This window comes from Macaca fascicularis, chromosome 12, assembly GCF_037993035.2.
Source record: "Macaca fascicularis isolate 582-1 chromosome 12, T2T-MFA8v1.1".
Lineage (NCBI taxonomy): Eukaryota > Metazoa > Chordata > Mammalia > Primates > Cercopithecidae > Macaca > Macaca fascicularis.
The window spans coordinates 561176-581067 of record NC_088386.1 but is presented as its reverse complement, the minus strand read 5'-3'; the positions used below and the strand labels follow the sequence as shown (position 1 = coordinate 581067).

Genomic DNA, 19892 nt, shown 5'->3' with positions numbered 1-19892 from the left:
TCCCTCAGAAACAGCCCTAAAGCCTCCTCCTCTTTCCAACCTCGACAGCCCCAGGGAATGAGCACTACTGTCAACTTCATACTAAGATGACAAGAGAGAAAAAAGAAAAGGAGAACCCAGCAGGAATGCACAGAACATTCCAGAAAATGAAAGCTTCTGTACTCACCACGAAGGAAGAACTGCCCGAAGAAGCCAAACTCCCCAAAGACGCCGGCCGCGGAGAAGCCACACCAAAGCTCTGTCCTCAGCCGTCCGCGCCAGGACAGGAGGTGTCTCTTCCACAGGATGCGGCCTCAAGTTATCCCAAAGCTGCTGTGGCACCCGGCGGCTCCTGAGAACACCCTAGCTCTTCGGGTTTAACACAGGCAAGTCAATAAATGTGACACATCACATAAACAGAATTAAAAGCAAAGTCACATAATCATCTCAATAGACACAGAAAAGGCATTTGACAAAATCCAGCATCCGTTTATAATTAAAACCCTCAGCAAAACATGCATAGAAGGGACATACCTTAAGGTAATAAAAACCATCTATGACAAACCCACAGCCAGCATAATACTAAATGGGGAAAAGTTAAAAACATTTCCTCTGAGAACTGAAACAGTAAATACAAGGATGCCCACTCTCACCACTTTTATTCAACACAGCACTGACAGTCCCACCAGAGCAATCAAATGAGAGAAAGAAATAAAGGGCATCCAGATCGGTAAAGAGGAAGTCAAATCATCACTGTTTGCTGTTGATTATGATTGTATACCTAGAAAACCCTAAACACTCCTCCAAAAAGCTCCTAAAACTGATAATTTCAGCAAAACTTCAGGACACAAAATTAATGTATCCAAATCAATAGATCTGCCGTACACCAACAATGTGCAAGCTGAGAATCAGCTCGAGAACTCACCCCTTTACAACAGCTGCAAGAATAAAATACAATACATATGAATATACCTAACGAGGAAGTAAAAGACCTCCGCGAGGAAAACTACGGAACTCTGCTGAAAGAAATCACAGATGACACAAACAAGTGGAAACACCTCTCATGCTCATGGATGGGTAAAATCAACATTGTAAAAATGACCATAATGCCAAAAGCGATTTACAAATTCAAAGCATCTTCCACCAAAATATCACCATCATTCTTCACAGAACTAGAAAAGATAATTCAAAAATTCCTATGAAACCAAAAAAGTGCCCACATAACCAAAGCAAGACTAAGCCGAAAGAACAAATCTGGAGGCATTACATTACCTGGCTTCAATCTCTACTACAAGGCCACAGTCAGCAAAACAGCATGATACTGGTATAAAAATAGGCACATAGACCAGTGAAACAGAATAGAGAACCCAGAAATAAACCCAAATACTTAGTCAACTGATTTTCGATAAAGTAAACAAAAACATAAAGTGGGGAAAGGACACCCTATTCAACATATGGTGCTTGGATAATTGGCAAGCCGCGTGCCAAAAAATCAAACTGGATCCCCATCTCTTTACCTTACACAAAAGTCAACTTCAATCTAAGACCTGAAACCATAAAAACTCTAGAAAATAACATTGGAAAACCCTTCTACACATTGGCTTAGGGAGACACTTCATGACCAAGAACGAACGCAAGTGCGACGACAAAATGAAGATGAACAGGTGAGACTTAATTAAGCCGAAGAGTTTCCACACAACAAAAGAAACAATTAGCAGAGTAAACAGACAACGCACAGAAAGGGAGAAAATCTTCACCATCTATACATCTGACAAAGGACTAATATCCACAATCTACAAAAAACTCAGCAAAAAAAAAAACCAATCCCTTCAAATAATGGGCTAACGACTCAAAAGAAGATATAAAAATGGCCAACAAACATGAAAACATGCTCATCCATCACTAATGATCAGGGACGGAAATTAAAACTACAATGCCAAGCCACCTTACTCCTGGCAAGAATGACCATAATCAAAACATCAAAAAATAATAAATGTGGGTGGGGATATGGTGAAAAAAAGAACACTTTTACACTGCTGGTGGGAACGTGAACTAGTACAACCACTATGGTAAACTGTGTGGAAATTTCTTAAAGAACTAAAAGTAGAACTACCATTATATCCAGCAATTCCATTACTGGGTATCTCCCCAGACAAAAAGAAGTCAATATATGAAAAAGATACTTGGCACACGCATGTTTACAGCAGCACCATTCACAACTGCAGAAATATGTAACCACCCCAAATGTCCATCAATCAAAGAGATTAAGAAATTATGATATATATATATGTGTGTGTGTGTGTGTGTAATAGACACACCATGGAATACTATTCAGCCATAAAAAAAAAAAATAATGGCATTCACAGCAACCTGGATGAGATCGAAGACTACTATTTAAGTGAAGTAACTTAAGAATGGAAAACCAAGCACAGTATGCTCTCACTCGCAAGTAGGAGCTAAGCTATGAGGATGCAAAGGCATTAGAATACTACAACCGACTTTGGGGACTGGGGGGAAAAAGTGGGAGGTGGGTGAGAAATAAAAGACTACAAACTGGATACAGCATATGCTGCACAGGTGTTGGGTGCACCAAAATCTCACCTCAAAAGAACTTACTCATATAATCAAACACCACCTGTTCCCCAAATACCTATGAAAATAAACAATGAAAAGAATTTTTTGTATATGTGTGTATGTATATCACATTTTTAACTTTTTTCATAGGTTCATTGAAATATAATTTATATATTATTTAATTCACTCATTTAAAGTGTAAACTTCAATTTTTTAGTGTATTAACTGGGTGGATAAACAATCGCCACAATATAATTTTAGAACATTTTTATGCTCCTTAAAAGAAACCTTGCACCCATTAGCAATCTTTCCCCATTTTCCCCACTCTTCCTTTAAACCCCTCCCAGCCCTAGGCAACCACCCATCTGCTTCCTAAGAATTTGCCTATTATAGAAGGATTTGCCTATTCTAGACATTCCATGTAAATGGAATCATACTAATATATAATTACGTGTGACTCACTGCTTTCACTTGTGTTTTCAACACATTCACCCTTTTTGGAACATGTATTAATACCTTTTTCTTTTTTATTGCCAAATACTATTATATTTTATGGACACACCACATTTTACTAATCCACTCCACAATTCATGGGTATTTCTGTTGTTTCCTACTTCTTGTTGCTATAAATACTTGTATGCTACTTTTTGTGTAGGCATTTGTTTTCTTTTTGGTGTATACATAGGAGTGAATTTACTGAGTCATGTGATAATTCTGTATTTATCCTTTTGAAAAACTGCCAGATTGCTTTCAAGTCTCAGCAGCAGTGTATAAGGGTTTCAATTTTTCACATATTTATCCATTCTTCATTTGATAAACACTTAGGTTGTTCCTAAATCATAGCTATTATGAATAATGCTGCAATGAACAAGAAATTGTAGATGTCTCTTTAACATACTGATTTTAAGTTCTTTAGACACATATCCAGAAGAGACATTGATGAATCATAATACAAATATATTTATAATGTCTTGAAAAAGCTTCATACTGTTTTCCAAGATGGTGGTACTAATTTCAATTCCTACCAACAGTGTACAAGGGTTTTCTCCACATTCTAATCAACAGTTATCTTCCATCATTTTTTAATTTTTATTTTTTTAATTTATTTATTAAGATGGAGTATTGCTGTCACCCAGGCTGGAGAGCAGTGGCATGATCTTGGCTCATTGCAACCTCCACCTCCCAGGTTCAAGCAATTCTTCTGCCTCAGCCTCCCGAGTAGCTGGAATTACAGGTGTGTGCCACCACGCCCAGCTAATTTTTTGTATTTTTAATAAGAGACGGGGATTCACCATGTTGGCCAGGCTGGTCTCGAACTCCTGACCTCAGGCAATCCACCTGCCTCAGACTCCCAAAGTGCTGGGATTTCAGGTGTGAGCCACCATTTCCGGCCACATCTTTTTTTATAATAGCCTCAGTAACATCTGTGAGGTAGTATCTTCGTGGTTTTGACTTGTATTTCTCTGATAATTAGGAATGCTGTCTTTTATCGACATTTTTGATAAAAACCTGGCTTTTTGTATGTCTGTTTTTAGGAAATGTCTATTCAAGTCCTTTGCTTATTTTTTAGTAAGCCTGCTTTCTCATTTCTGGGTTGAGTTCCTTACATATTATTGATATGAACCCCTTACCTGATGTATGGTTTAAAAATTCCCTCTTCCCATTTGTGGGTTGTCTCTTTATAACCGTTTCTTTTGCTGTGCAGAGAAGCGTCTTAGTTTTATGGAATCTCATTTGTATGTTTTTGCTTTCATTGCCTGTACTTTTGGGGTCACCTGCAGAAAATCATAGCTCAGGCCATTGTCATACGGTTTTCTCCTATCTTTGCTTGCATCGGTTTTATGGTTGCAGGTTTATATTTCAGTCTTGCATCCATTGCTATTTGATGTTGGTATAGAGTGTGAAATAACGATCCAATTTTATTCTTCTGTATGTGAATAGTCAGTTTTTCTCTACATTATCTATTGAAGAGAGTTTTCTTTCTCCATTGTGTGTTCTTTGCCCTTTTATCAAAAATCAATTGGCCACAGACACATGGATTTATTCATAGGTTCTATATTCCCTCACACTGGTCTAGAAGTCTGTTTTTATGCCAGTGCTGTGCTGTTTTAAGTACTATAACTTTTTAATATCATTTGAAATCAAGTAGTCTGATGCCTCTAGCTTTGTCCTTTTTGCTCAAGATTGCTTTGGTTTTTCAGCATCATCTGCGGTTCCATTCAGATTTTGGGACTAATTTTTCTCCTTCTGTGAAGAATGGAACTGGATTTTGATAGTGCTTGCATTTAATCTGTAGACTGCTTTGGGTAGCACTGAAATCTTGACAGTATTAATTTTTTCAAATGCATAAATACAAGATTTTTTCTATTTATGTCACTTTCAATTTCTTTCAACAGTGCTATAAATTTTCAGTTTACAAATGTTTCACATCCTTCTTCAAAATTAGTTTTTTAACTTATATATTTGTTATGCTATTATAAATGGAAGTACTTTATTGTTTTTCAGTTAATAGTTTGTCATTGGTGTATAGAAACAATAATACTATTTATATGTTAATTTTGTAACTCTCAACTTTGAATGTGTTTATCAGCTAACAGCTTTTTTTTTTTTTTTTGATGGAATCTTAAAGATTATCTCTATGTTGGCTGGGCGCGGCGGCTCATGCCTCTAATCCCAGTACTTTGGGAGGGTGAGGCAGGTGGATCACGAGGTCAGGGGTTAGAGACCAGCCTGGCCTATATGATGAAACCCTGTCTCTACTAAAAAAAATACAAAAATTAGCCGGGTGTGCTGGCACGCGCCTGTAATCCCAGCTACTTGGGAGGCTGAGGCAGAAGAATCGCTTGAACCCAGGAGGCAGAGGTTGCAGTGAGCTGAAATGGCGCCACTGCACTCCAGCCTCTTTCCTATTTGGATGCCTTTCATTTCTTTACCTTATATAATTACTCTGGTTACATGATTACATATAACATTTTCAGCATTTGTAATTTGACATCACATCCGTTGTAATACACTGTTATTTTTCAACTTGAAAACCTGGACATTTATCATTACTCTCCCTTTCTCTTCGTCTAGTTCTTATCCAAGAAAACAACCTATCAATGTAAACCAGATTAGATAATTATTTTTCTATAAAACCACGTCAAATGTATTAAAAATTTTTAATCCAACAACTTTGTATGTCAATGACTTTAAACTGTGGTCTCTCAAAACAAATCCAATACTTTTAGTAGGAAAAATTATGTTAATTCCTACACTACCATTGAGGCCACCCAAGAGTTGACCAAAGGTGATATTAATACATATGCTTAATACCTTGTTCTCACAGTTCTAGTGTAAGTCTTGAAAATCAAGTAAATTTGGAAACATTACAGTTGCACGAACTCTCTCATGAGTCACAGTTAATCCAGAATATTATTTCTAAATTATCAAAAAGCCAACAAGTAAATATGATGCACTGTTTAAAAAAAAAATCATAATTTTATATTACATAAAAGAAACATATATTAAATACTATTTACTGAATATCTCAAGTATATTTACATAGAAACGAATCAAAAGCGTTATCTATTAGATAACGTTTAAATGACTAAAAATACTTGAGATAGCATTACTACATAAATGCTAGTGAAAATGCTGACGAAAGTAAAAATGTCATTCCCTACATTTGCTAAATATATTGTAACACATTATAAGTGTTTTTGGCCAGGTGCAGTGGCTTCACGCCTGTAATCCCAACACTTTGGGAGGCCGAGGCGTGCGGATCACAAGGTCAGGAGATCGAGATCACCTTGGCGAACACAGTGAAACCCCATCTCTACTAAAAATACAGAAAAATTAGCCAGGCGTGGTGGCGGGCACCTGTAGTACCAGCTTCTCGGGAGGCTGAGGCAGGAGAATGGCGTGAACCCAGGAGGCGACGGAGCTTGCAGTGAGCGGAGATCGCGCCACTGCACTCCAGCCTGGGAGACAGAGCGAGACTCCGTCTCAAAAAAAAAAAAAAAAAAAATAAGCGTTTTTAAAACATATCACTAAGGGCTGAAGTAAGTAGGCAAAAATGATTCTACGTATTTAATTATGGAAAAATTTAGTACAGCACATAGCGTTCATGTGACAGAAGGATTTTAAATGGAACCCAGAGATTAGCAGCAGCAGGAAGTTTCTATCATACTTAGGATCAGGAAAACAACAGAAGTTACTGGAACACAAAAGCAGGGTCGTTATTAAAAACGGCCATGGTGAGTGGCTGTGACCATTACCTAATATGTTACAGTGAATAAAGACAGATACCACATGACCGGAGGCTTTTTTCTTCCACAGATGCCTTCCATTGGCCAGAATTAGCCAGTATTTAGAGTGCACTGAAGACTGGGAGGGTCTGTTCTCCATAATAGAGTGAAAAGAAGGCGAGATGCTCACTAACTTAGTGATGGCTTTAATCGTACCCCAAAACTCAGTATCACACAATAAACTTGCACATTTTTGTTCAATCTAAAATAAAAGTTGAATTGAAAAAGAATACACAGAAACCAGTTTAGACTTCACTAATCAGTAGTAAAGTCTTCATGGCTGCTCTTCCATTGCACTGAGAAACTGTCCATTTTATTCATCAAAAGAAAACTTCAGTGAACCTTTACTCACTGTCTGACAATAGTGAGAATCAAATGAATGAATCGGAATGTCTGTCCTAGCTACTCCCTCTGGTTCTACTTCAATTCCTGCTGTCTCCATATCATGCATCACTGTGTGAAAGGTGAATGTGGTAAAACTGAAGGGACTGCTTGTACTTGGAGAACAGCAATGCACTGGAAATTCACTCCTTAGAAGCTGTTGAGAGTTTGGCAATAAACACAACCTAATATTCACACTTAACAGCAATGATCTATAATCCCATTTTCACATCTATTGTAAAGGCCAACCATGTGTTTCAGCCAAAACAAACTGATTTTATTAATACAATGACCAGACGTACATAAATAATGAGTTTATTTTACCACAGGACTTGGCTCTCACACTTGTATTCTATTGTAGGAATTCACACTTATCCAATTCTAACAAGAGTTGGATAAACTCAGGGTTTTCCTAAAGTAACAATGACTATTCCTCACAAAAGAGTCACAGGCAAAGTCTACACTTGAAAATGTGTAGACTGTCTTCCATGCCGTGTGCATTAAGAAATGTTTTATTATTAGACCTCATATACGGACATTATGGATGACTATGTTGGCTAATTAGAACAAGTTTATCAAGTTCTTTGAAATAGTTGGTAGACAAAGTAAAGTAATTCAAAGATTCAGTCCAGACTAAACAGTGTGAAACCCTGCCAGAAACCAAGGTGTAGCAAAGTAATAACGTAAATACCAACGTGATTTCAGTCTCTGCTAGGCGACTGACCTCCCTCCAACCACTAAAACTCTGTGCCATCAGATGCATTAATAATGAGACACTGGTCACTCACTGGGGAGGTGGGCATGGTGAAAAGCTTTTTTACCCATAGATTCAGGTGAACGCCTTATAAGCCCGAAATGCATTCAGTTGATGCACCAGACATCAGTTACTGAAGAAGCAGAGGCAATGAACTTCCCTTAACATTGACCGAAGTGGATAAATGCATGGCAATGTGCTGAATGACTTTAACAATGCAGACACACCCAATGTCAAAACGCCACAGGGTTACCTGGTGCTGCAAGGCTGGGACTGGGTTGCCGTGAGACTGTCTTAAGGCAGTGGGATTTCTGATGGAACTGTGGGCATAAGCGTATGTCCCCATACGCCACTCCCACTACTCACTGTAGGAAAAGCAGTGTAACATTTGTCCTGGGTAACAATGACAAACAATCCCCAAGTCCCAGTGCAAACCAACAGTGCTGGGGCCACACAGCGGCCTGAGCAACATACATATGGGTTATAACTGAGAAGACATTTTCAAGGGATTGCTATTTCAACAGGCCTGGGGGATGCTCCAGATCACTAATCATCAGAGATGAGGTACCAGTGCCATCACACGCTGGTCAGAGTGGCCATTTGTCCTGTCAAAATATAACATGCTGGTGTTGCAGCAGAGAAAATCAAACACGGCTATTCTCTTGGAGGTAATGCAAACTAGATCTCAAACTGTGGAAACCAATCTGAAGATTTCTGGGAAAAAAAAAAAAGGATAGAAAGCAGAGCTTACGCTTTGACCCAGCAATCCCACCCCGTGCATCTACCCAAGGGAAAAATACATGCATCTATCAAAAAGACACTGACACTCACACGTCCACAGTGTTACTGACAGGAATAAAGACGGGGAACTGACCTAGACGCACACCAACAGAAAATCTGATTTTTAAAAACGTGGTACCTATACATCAAAGAATGCCAAAAAGCCACTAAGGAAAATCAAACACAGAAACAAAATCATGCCCTCAGTAGGAACATGGGTGGAACTGGAAGCCACTCTGCTAAGCAACTGAGGCAAGAACAGAAGATCAAACACTGCAGGTTCTCATATGTAAGTGGAAGCTCAACACCCAATACACATCAACATAAAGATGAAATCAACAGACGCTGGGTATACCAGACAAAAAAAGAAGGGAGACAGGGAGCCTTGGAGGAAGAAAGACCCAACTGGTGTTACGTTCACTACCTGGGTGACGGGTACGTTAGGACCCCAAGCATCAAAATTCTACCGCATAACCATGTAGGGAACTGAATCTGCAGGTGTACCCCTCAATCACAATAAAAGTAGCTATCATTTTAGAAAACCCAGCTTTGGAAATAGAAATAGAAAAAAGGAAGAAAACTCACAAAACAAAAAGTCCAATCCACCCATTAGCGGCATGAACACAGAAAGACAACCGAATGGACACAATGAAGGAGTCAAATAATCAACCCAAAATTATAAACACTGAACCCATGGGATTCTTGTTTTCCCCCAAAAGCACACCAAAGGCGCAATGGTTGAGGCAACGGGGGGGTCACGTACAAAGGACTGAAATAAACCCTTCCTCTACACAAGACACAAAAAGCGACACGAAACCCACTGAACACCTAACTGCAATTCTGAAACCAAAAATCTCCAAGGAAAACGCACAGGGTGCGTGTCCACTGTGGGGAAACTTGAACCTGTGAACCTAAGCTACAAACAGAAAAGGAAGACATAGGAACCAAATACCCATAGACCATACAATGGCTTCACCATCTCGCTTTTCTTCTCAAAGGGACACAGAAATCCGTGCTAACAAAAACTAATGCAACCATGTGAGACTAAGGACAACTTCAGAGCTTCACACAGCTTCAACAAAGGAGAGAAAATAGAGAACCCAAATAAAAGGCATCCTGCAGACTAGAAGAAAATTATGGAAAACTGTGATCTGGAAGGGCTTCTTACCTAACATATTCAAGAAACTAATGGTCCTAAGTGGACAAAAACGTAAAAACCAATACACACGCTTTTAAACACCCAGAGGACTGGCATAGGCATTTCTGAAAACACCTGAAACAGACTCTCGGGTAACAGAAAAGTTTCTCCGTATCAGTAATCATCCCCCAAATTGTAAATCCCAACCACACTCAGATACTATCAAACTCCCCAGAGAACGAGTATGACCAGGAACAGCAGTAAAACTTTGTGAAGATAAGGGCAGTGTAGATTTGCTGACAGAGGAACTCCTACATACTACTAGTGAGAATGCAAATTCTTATACTCACTGGGAGAGACAGCTGGAGGTTTCTGAACCACCACCACAACTACCAGTTCCTCTAGCCATCCCAACACTGGCTACACCCGCAAAGCCAAGGAAACCTACCTTAAGGAGGGCTCTCCCTCCCCGTGTTTCATGAAGTACTCTGGACAATAATCAAGGTGTAGAATCAACCCACTTGTCTTTCCACAGCTGAAAAAATGCAGGAATTGAAGGATTTATGCACAAGTATACTCTTCAGCCACCAAAATTCCGGACATCAGTTCACTACCAGCAAGATGGAGAAACCTGGAGAACATTAAATTAAAAAAATGAGAGAGGGAGAGGAAGACAAACACAAATACTGCATAATCTCACGCACATGGAATCTAACAAAGTGAATCTCATAGAACAACAGTGTCAACAGTGGGTACCAGAGGCTGAGGGGAGAATTGGAAATGGCTACAAAGGGATGCTCAGATGACATGCAGGTAACTCTGGTGTTCTACGGCACAGCAGGGTGACTAGGCTTAACAATATGGAAGCGTAATATTCAATATTGCTGAAAAGGATTCAGAATGCTCTCTCCATCAAGAAATCCTCACTGTAGCATGAAACAGAGATGCTAGGTCCTGCAGTTTCATTGATTCATGTAAAAAGGTCCCTTGCACCCTTTACGTAAAAACACAGACCATGTGATATTTTTGTTTTCCAAACAGGATCACAACACACTACTAAAAATCCCGTAGGACAATGAAGTGTCACGCATTCCCAAAGCAGTTCCTACACATACAAAGTCTAGAGTAGAGTCACACTCTTCCATTTTAAATTACTTCCCAAAGCTTTAGTTACCCAAGCAATTCGTGATAGGCATTAAGAGAGAAACACAGGCCAATGAACACAAGGAGGATGCCCAGCAGCAAACTCAAAAGAAGGTCTCAGTTAATTTAGAAAGTTTATTTTGCCAAGATTGAGGACACACTCGTGACCCAGTCTCAGGGTCATGACAACATGTGCCCAAGGCGGTCAGGGCACAGCTTGGTTTTACACATTTTAGGAAGACATGAGACATCAATCAATACATGTAAGAAGTACATTGATTTGGTCTAGAAAGGTGTGACCACTTGAAGCAAACACAGGAAGACTGGAAGCAGGGAGGGAGCTTCCAGGTCACAGATCAGTGATACACAAATGATTACATTCTTTTGAGTTTCTGATGATTCTCCAAAGGAGCCAATCAGACACACATATATCTCAGTGAGCAGAGGGGTGACTTTGAAGAGAATGGGAGACAGGCTGGCCCTAAATAGTTTCCAGCCTGAGTTTTCCTTTGTGATTTTAGGGGCCCAAGATATTTTCCTTTCACAATTTCCCCCTTTTCTTGTTAAAAAAAATCTTTTGGAAAAGGTATTTTACAAGAAAATGAGTCTCTGGTCTCGGGTTTCATCTGATCTCTCATGGCTAGGAGGGTTTATTCCTAGAAAGCTCCCAAAAGCTCATTTTTAGCAGGTTGTGAAGTCTCACATCCTGTGAAGCTAAAATAGGCTGGAGGAAGGGAGAAAAAACAACAAACAAAAGAACAATCCTGGAAAAATAAACATAAGCCACATTACTGTGCAGTCCATACATCAGTAGGCAAGTATGAAAGTGGCTTATGTATGTAAACAAGTTGCTGTTATTTTCTTCTGAAGTTTAAGTTGTTTGGCTTCAGTTCTCAGGGTTTTAAGAAAGCACACCTTAGTTTAGGACTAATTGAAAAAAAAAAAATTGAAAACACTATTTTAAAGACTTGTAGCCAAGAAAACTTAGAATTCGGTCCAAGCTGTAGAAAATAATAAAAAGTTGAAAAAAAAAGTAGGCAAGACTAGAATCTAAAAACAGGTCTACTGTAGTTTTGAAACATAATTTTTTTCCCTCCAGTTTTCCATTTTTACTAAAGATAAATCATGTTAGAATTGATTTGCTTTATTATACTTGGCCTAATAATTTGCATACAGTGCAATAATAATTATTTTTTACCTGGGCTTTTAAATTGGCTTTGACAGAACTTTGCTCCATAGGAGGAATCTTAGATAAGACTTTTTTAAAGCCAAGCCCAACCACGCCATCAAATACCTATGATTTCAGTGAATTTCCTCTTCTCTTGAGGTTCCAAGATAAACCGGGGCTTCTGCACCTGTCACAGCAAGTGACATTATTTACCACAGATCAAAACCCTATACAGGGACTGTGCACACAAAATATGAGGCCAGCTTTTCAAAGGGCTTTATTGGCTTCGTAAGTCTGATTCCTTAAAGGAAAGCACACCATTTCAGTCCAACCCTTGATAAAATAACCAAATTCTCCAACTGTGTCTTACTGCAAAATAAAACAGATTTTTATTGTACTTATGCAAATAACTATATTGCCATAAATTTACAATACTCACGGTCTCCAAATTCTGGAGAAATTAGGTAGAGAACAACAAATACGCTCCAAATTTTGTGCACAGGAATATACAATAATTTATTGTTAAAACCTGTAAATAACTTTAAAAGTTTCTTAACTCTGAAAAACTAAAAGTATCAGCAATGTTTCAATTGAAAAGTCAAAAAAATTACTTCAGTGTTCTATTGACTCAGTTATTTCAGTTAACTCCTGTTCTGTATGATAGTCATGAACATTTCAGCTCTCCATGAGAGTTTTGAAATTTTTTGCCTTATTCCAATATAACAATTTCCAAAATTATCAGAAAACCTGAACTTAAGTGCACCTATTAGAGTCCTATAGCTGATTATAAACCCACCTTACAAAGAGGGTTTAAAACAAGACAACTATCTGTGGATGAAAAAAAAGTTAAGGCAGCCATAGTTAAAAGACACAACTGACAAGTGAATTTGTTACCTCTGAGGCACACAATAATTTTAACATAACAATTATGATTATTACAAACAATGTACACTAAGTTATATCAGAATTACAGGAGTTTCCCATCATTTTGGAAACATACCAATAACATATTTATACAAATGGATCCGAAAGAAAGCCAAACACCATCTCATATTTGACAATGTTTCCTGTATAAATTTTATACCAGATAAGCCAAATTATGCTATTTTCAGACTTTAGAGAACCTAATGTCTTAAAGAATTATTCAGGATAGAAAAAGACATAATAGGCCGGGCGCGGTGGCTCAAGCCTGTAATCCCAGCACTTTGGGAGACCGAGACGGGCGGATCACGAGGTCAGGAGATCAAGACCATCCTGGCTAACACAGTGAAACCCCGTCTCTACTAAAAATACAAAAACTTAGCCGGGCGAGGTGGCAGGCGCCTGTAGTCCCAGCTACTCGGGAGGCTGAGGCAGGAGAATGGCGTAAACCCGGGAGGCGGAGCTTGCAGTGAGCTGAGATCCGGCCACTGCACTCCAGCCTGGGTGACAGCGCGAGAAAAAAAAAAAAAGAAAAAGACATAATATATCATTTGATTTTGGAAAGTCTGTCAAATATAAAATATTTAAAACACTTGATATTAAAAAATAGGATTACAGGTCATTGTAAAGTCACTTATTTAACCAAAGTGATAATTCAAGAATTTTTTAAAAAGTGAAAACCTTCATTTTTTGAGACAGGAGACTTAATTTTCTAAACAACAGGCCATAATAAAAACAGCATAAAGTCAATTACATTTGGTTTTAAAATTTTTGTAAACAATCTATAAAATGTAATCCTGATTATAAAATATAACTTCCATAAGCCTTTTGTAACCTGTAATAAGGAGCTGGTTAATGCTTCAAGAAGACCTTGTTCATCTGACACAGGGGTCCGTGTACTGGTTTTGCATCAGTGTGCCTTTGACATTAGTAATTAATGTACAGAGAAACTGAACTTACCTTACCTTTCAAAATCGGCCCTTACAATCTTACGCTCCTACCTCTTTCACTGGTCTCTGGGTCTCGAGGAGTTGAATAGCTTTCATCATTTCTTGCCCTGTATCCTCAGGAAGGCAGCAGTTTATTTAAATCGGCATCTTCTATGGGTCCTGAAAATGAGGCTTTAATTGCTGTGAGTGTTTAAAATTTAGCAGGACTTAGTGTCATTTTTAGACCTAGGAGGTAAATGCCTGTAACTCAATGTTGCAAGGATTTTGAAAGCATATACAGGAAGATACACAGACGTAATAACCTAGATTTTTAAAAATCTCAGTTTTTCCTAAGCAAACCAAAACTTAATATGACAACTTTATTATATAAAAATTTTTGGGTTTTTTAAATACATAAATCCTTGTTGTGGCTTTACACTGACTGTTCATGACATGGTCAGACTTTCTAATGTGTTCTGAACATCCTTTCTTTTTAAACAACCAGTTATTTTATTTTAGGACTAAACTTACTATACAGGAATCTTTCTTATATAATAGTATCTCTCTTTAAGCTCTTTTTACTCAAAAACAATCTCTTGACAACTTTCTTTACATCTGTTTTTTATTCCCTGGTTCATTTTACCTTGTTTTATATATAATGTAAGGTTTGAATTAGACAAAACTTGTTGATCTTTTCTTTTTTTTTCTTCTTTTTAGAAAAGACACACTTCTTTTGGCAAGAATGTTTTCCTACAAGATATGTGTATTGGAAAATACCCAAATAATGAAATATCTATTATTTAATTTAACTTTATATTCTAAATCATGACCAGTTTGTCTACAAGTATTTATCCCATTATATTTACCTGTTTACCTAGATTTATGAAATCTGTGATAGTCGTGATTTAAAGTTATAAAACCACCAATGCAAAATTATAACAGACAGTGAAAAAAAGATTTTACCTAACTGGCTCCATCTTGCTCATAATCTCCAAGCTGTCCTTGTCCATTCCTGGCCATAGGCTGAACTAACACTGGGAGGAACCTGGTTTCTAATTTAGCTTTGAAACAAAGGCAGTAGCAGTCCTTTCCTTATTGTCTGTGGACTAGACAACCAAAAGCCACAGGACTAGAAGTGCTAGTAATCTTACTAAATTCAACATGCAGCTATTTTTATTAAACCCATATCAACATCTTATTAAAAATTACTGAAGTAAAGATCATTCTGTTTTGGGCTGGGTTTATAGTTTTGAAACCCCAATGCCAAATTTTGACACCTTATAGTATTTGGCAGGAATACGTTTGAAATTGGTTTATTACTAAATGTAAACAAAAATGTATGCTGCCAATTCTTAAGACATTTCTAATATTATTTTACCAATAATTTTAAAGCTAGCTTATTTATTAAAGATTTTACTTAAGTTACATAAAGTTGAAAAAGCATTGGACTAGTCTTTTTTAGTATCTAACTTAAGCGCTTTTATTTTTCTTTAAGCCAATTAGAGCTCCTTTATGTATTTTTAGTAGTGGAACATTCTGTACACAACACACAAATACATATAAAAATCTATTAGGCACATTGATGGAAGTACTGAAACCGCCTTTACAAAATTATAATTAAGGAAATTATGACAGTGAAAGAAATCAGAGATAACCAACTCTCTATCTTGCTTCTAACCCGTAAGCTGTCCTTGTTCATTCCTTGGTGTAAGCTGAACTAACTTTGGGAAGGAATTTAGTTTACAGTTTGACTCTGAAAGCAAATTGGTAACAGCTCTTTCCTGAAAAGAACCCCTTCTTGCCTGGGGAGCAGTCTGCCTTTGTGGGACTAACGTATTAGCTTCAAGATTAGCATTTACAGTTTAGGGGTCATGCAGTCTCCGGCTCCAGAAGTCTGAACCTCCCCAAATTGCTCCTGCGGGTAACATCACATCACTATTGTAAAACCTAAGATCAGGGCTTGATATGTGTTGCAGACCCTGCCTAGGCCCGTAATCTGGCCCAACCAGTTGTGCCATCACACCTATAAATGGAAGACAGCAAGAAAACCCAACTTCAACCCCCTATGATTCCATCTCCAACCTGACTCATCAGCACTCCCCATGTCCCAAGCCCCTACCCACCTAGTTATCTTTAAAAACTCTGATCCCCGAATGCTCAGGGAGACCGAGTTGCCTAAGTTTTGGTGTGCCACACAGCCAGCTCTGCGTGAATTACTCTTTCTCCACTGCAATTCCTCTTGATAAATCGGTTCTGTCTAGGCAGCAGGCAAGGTAAACCCATTGGGCTGTTACAGTACATTTTATAGATTTAAAGACTCCCCCCCCCTTTTTTTTTCTGTCTTAGACTTTCAGATTCTTGATAACTTGTTTCACAACCCTAGGCAGTTGTCAACTAATAGCCTGAAATTTGAACATTAAAGGAAACAACTCAGGTGAAAATCAAATAGCCAAATTTACTTCATAAAGTACAGAAAGAAAAAGTCTAGTGGTGCTAGAGGGAGACACTAATATTTTTCTCTGAGTCAAATTAAACATAAAATTAAACTACATTCTTCCTTAAAAACCCAAGAGTGGTCTCTGTTGCAATAACTATTTCAGTCAAAAAAAAAATCAGGTGAAAACAAAATTCAGTCAACTGACAAGACAAAAATAAATACGTTTGCTCAACAACAAAAAAAAGACAAGGTCTTAGGAGAATGAAACAAACAGAAAAACCAAAAACATGAAGGCCTTTCAAATACACACTTGCACACACATCTGGATGTTACCCTTTTAATTAAGGTGACTTCTACACAATTGTGTTCCTTTAAACAAAACTCTTTTAATCTTATCACCATATTTCAGCTAGGACAAAATGCTGCTAAACTGCCAATGGTCACACAAATTATGGTACCTGAGCACTCTAAGGGTAAGCAGAAATTAACACCGGCTGGTTGTTAAATGTTAACTTTATTCTTTAAAAGGAATATGCAAGACAGAATCCAAAACCAGTTTCTTACTTAGTAATGGGTCACAGGCTGTAAACTGCTCTCTACCATCCTAGAAGCAGGAGAAAAAAAAAAATTGCCTATTAGAAGAAGTGAGCTCCAACTCCACAAAGGAGAAAAAACACTTGCCTATTAGAAGAAGTGAGCTCCAACTCCACAAAGGAGGCACCTGTCTTCCAACATCATGGAGGTATGAAAACTTGTCTTCTTGATGGACGCAAGCAAAATTCAAAAAAAAAAAAAAAAAGAAAAAAAAAAAAGGAGTTGTACAGCAAAATAAACTTTTTAGATCTTGACCAAATTTTGGGAGATGAGGAATTCTCTGGAGGGGGTGCTCTCAGACCTCAGCAAATTGTCCTATTGGTTTGGGTCATAAAGTGAGCTCACGCTGGTCCCAAAGCACTGACAGGAGACTTGCCAAAGGTCAGGAGAATCTCCACTCAGAATCCCCCCGTGGTTACCAAAAAGTGAACCCAGAAAATCTGAAACAGGTCTCAGTTAATTTTAGAAAGTTTATTTTGCCAAGGTTGAGGACACATTCGTGACAAAGCATCAGAAAGTCATGACAACATGTGCCCAACGTGGCCAGGGCAGTTTCATTTTATACATTTTAGAGAGACATGAGACATCAATCAGTATACGTTAAGAAGTACATAGGTTCGTTCTGGAAAGGCTGAACAACTTTAAGCAAAGACAGGAAGACTGGAAGCAGGGAGGGAGCTTCAAGGTCACAGATCAGTGATACACAAATAATGACATTACTTAAGAGTTTTTGGTTAGCTTCTCTAAAGGAGGCAATCAGATATGCGTCTATCTCAGTGAGCAGAGGAGTGACTTTGAATAGAATGGGAGGCAAGATGGCCCTAAGCAGTTTCCAGCCTGAGTCTTCCTTAGTGATTTTGAGGGACCAAGATATCTTCCTTTCACAACATAGAATAAGCACATGTTTGAAAAGAACCACAAAAGTCACCCTGGAAAGGGAGAGTCTGCCCAACACAGCGTTTGGGGAACTGGATATCCCTACGCAAGTAACAACATAGGGTCCTTATTGTGCAAAATTCACAGTAATTCATTCAACACGAATGAAAGACCTACACCCAGAACTTGAAAAAGTCACTCTCTAGGAAGAAAGCATATAGTGTGCAGATACCAGGGTGAACCTGGATCTGTGCTCATGGTTTACAAAAAGGAAAATAACAAAAAAAAAAAATAAAGACAAAAAAGAATACAAACCACCAACAACCAAAACTCACTGGCAACAGATTGACATGCTAGTGAATTTCTTTAACTTCATCAGTCACCAGTGTTAAGGGAAAACCAGAACGCTGCACGCACCTGAAACTGCACCAGACCACGTGGCTTCTGGGCAAGAAAGAATGAAAAATACGAATAAAAAGAAAGAAACATACGAAGGATGATAAGAAGGGTTCGGAGAAAAACACTGTCGATGAGGCATTTCTTGGAAAAGGCGTAAGTAACATTACTAACTAGCCAAAAACACCGGAAAACAGAAATTAATTACCAAACCAAAACTGGACAGAGAGACTTTTCTGCAAAGAACATATAAAACTGAAAACAAGTCTGTTTGTGAACGCCTGGTTAACATCATTAATCATGGCAAAAATGAAAATCAGAACAAGACTCTGATACTGCTTGTGTCCCTCTCGGTGGAAGGAGTATTACAAAGCCCTTCATGTATCTCCAAAGAAGGGAAACCACAAATGCTGCTGTCAATTTCCAGAGAACAGAGAGCTCTCTCATCCACAGCTGTTAACAGGTAAATGAGTACTCACACTACAGAGCACTTGGAGGCTCCTCGGAAAACTAAAAATACAACGACCATTTCTCACTGAGCTGTGCTGCTACTGGAATCATACAAAACCAGTACACGGAAGACGTATCTGCCTTCCCACGCTGACTGTGGCACCAGTCACAATAGCCAAGATAAGGAATCAACCTACCTGTCCACCCACAGAGAATGGGATTCAGAAACTGCAGCATCTAGTCACAACCGGATCCTCTTCACCCAGACACGGGTACCGCAATCAGGTCATCCGCACCAACATGGTGGAACCTGGAAGACATCGTGGTAAATGAAAACACCCTAGGCAGGGACAGACAAACCTCGCATCACCTGCCTCGTGAAGCATCTAGGAAACTTTATCTCACACAGAACTACAAAGCACCACAGGGCCTGCCAGGGTTGGAACAGAAGGCTGGGCATGGGTGGGCATAGGAAACAGGTACAAAGTGACACGTTGCATTAAGAGGAATGAAACTTGCTGTTCTGTTCCTCAGCAGGATGATCAGGGAAAACTTTACCAGAGGGTAGTTTTCAAGACAGCCAGAAAGGAGCGTTCTCGCTCTCCTCACTCAAATATATGAAAACTCGACAAGGCAAAAAATGACACTAAATACCCTGATTTCATCCCTATACGATGCATGCGCGGCCCCAAATGTCCCACTCTGGCCTCTAGTTGTACATCTTTAGGACAGAGCTAATCTTGTTTCTTGAAAGCAACATAGAGAAACAATGCTAAAATTCCCATGGGACCACAAAATGCCCTGAAACTCCAAAGCTCAGACAGACAAAAGGCTCACTCTGCAATGAAGGGCACTGGGCTAGGTGCCTAGCCACATGCAGATGAGTAACACTGAAGCCCTAACTCTCGTCAGATGCAAAAACCAACCCAAGGTGAATGAAAGATTTCAGTAGAAGATCTCAAACTATGAAAGTCCCTACAAGGAAACCTTGGACATACCTTTCTCAACACAGGCTTTGGAAAGCATTTAGACAAAATGCAACAGCAAGAAAAACCAAAAGGACAAGTTGGGCCTAAGAAACTG

General features: G+C 38.7%; 1 pseudogene; it reads right to left on the bottom strand.

Moving 5' to 3' along the window:
* Positions 1 to 19111, bottom strand: part of LOC102117475 (putative POTE ankyrin domain family member M) — a 76237-nt pseudogene extending 57126 nt beyond the window's left edge.
* Positions 19112 to 19892: the final 781 nt, after the last annotated feature.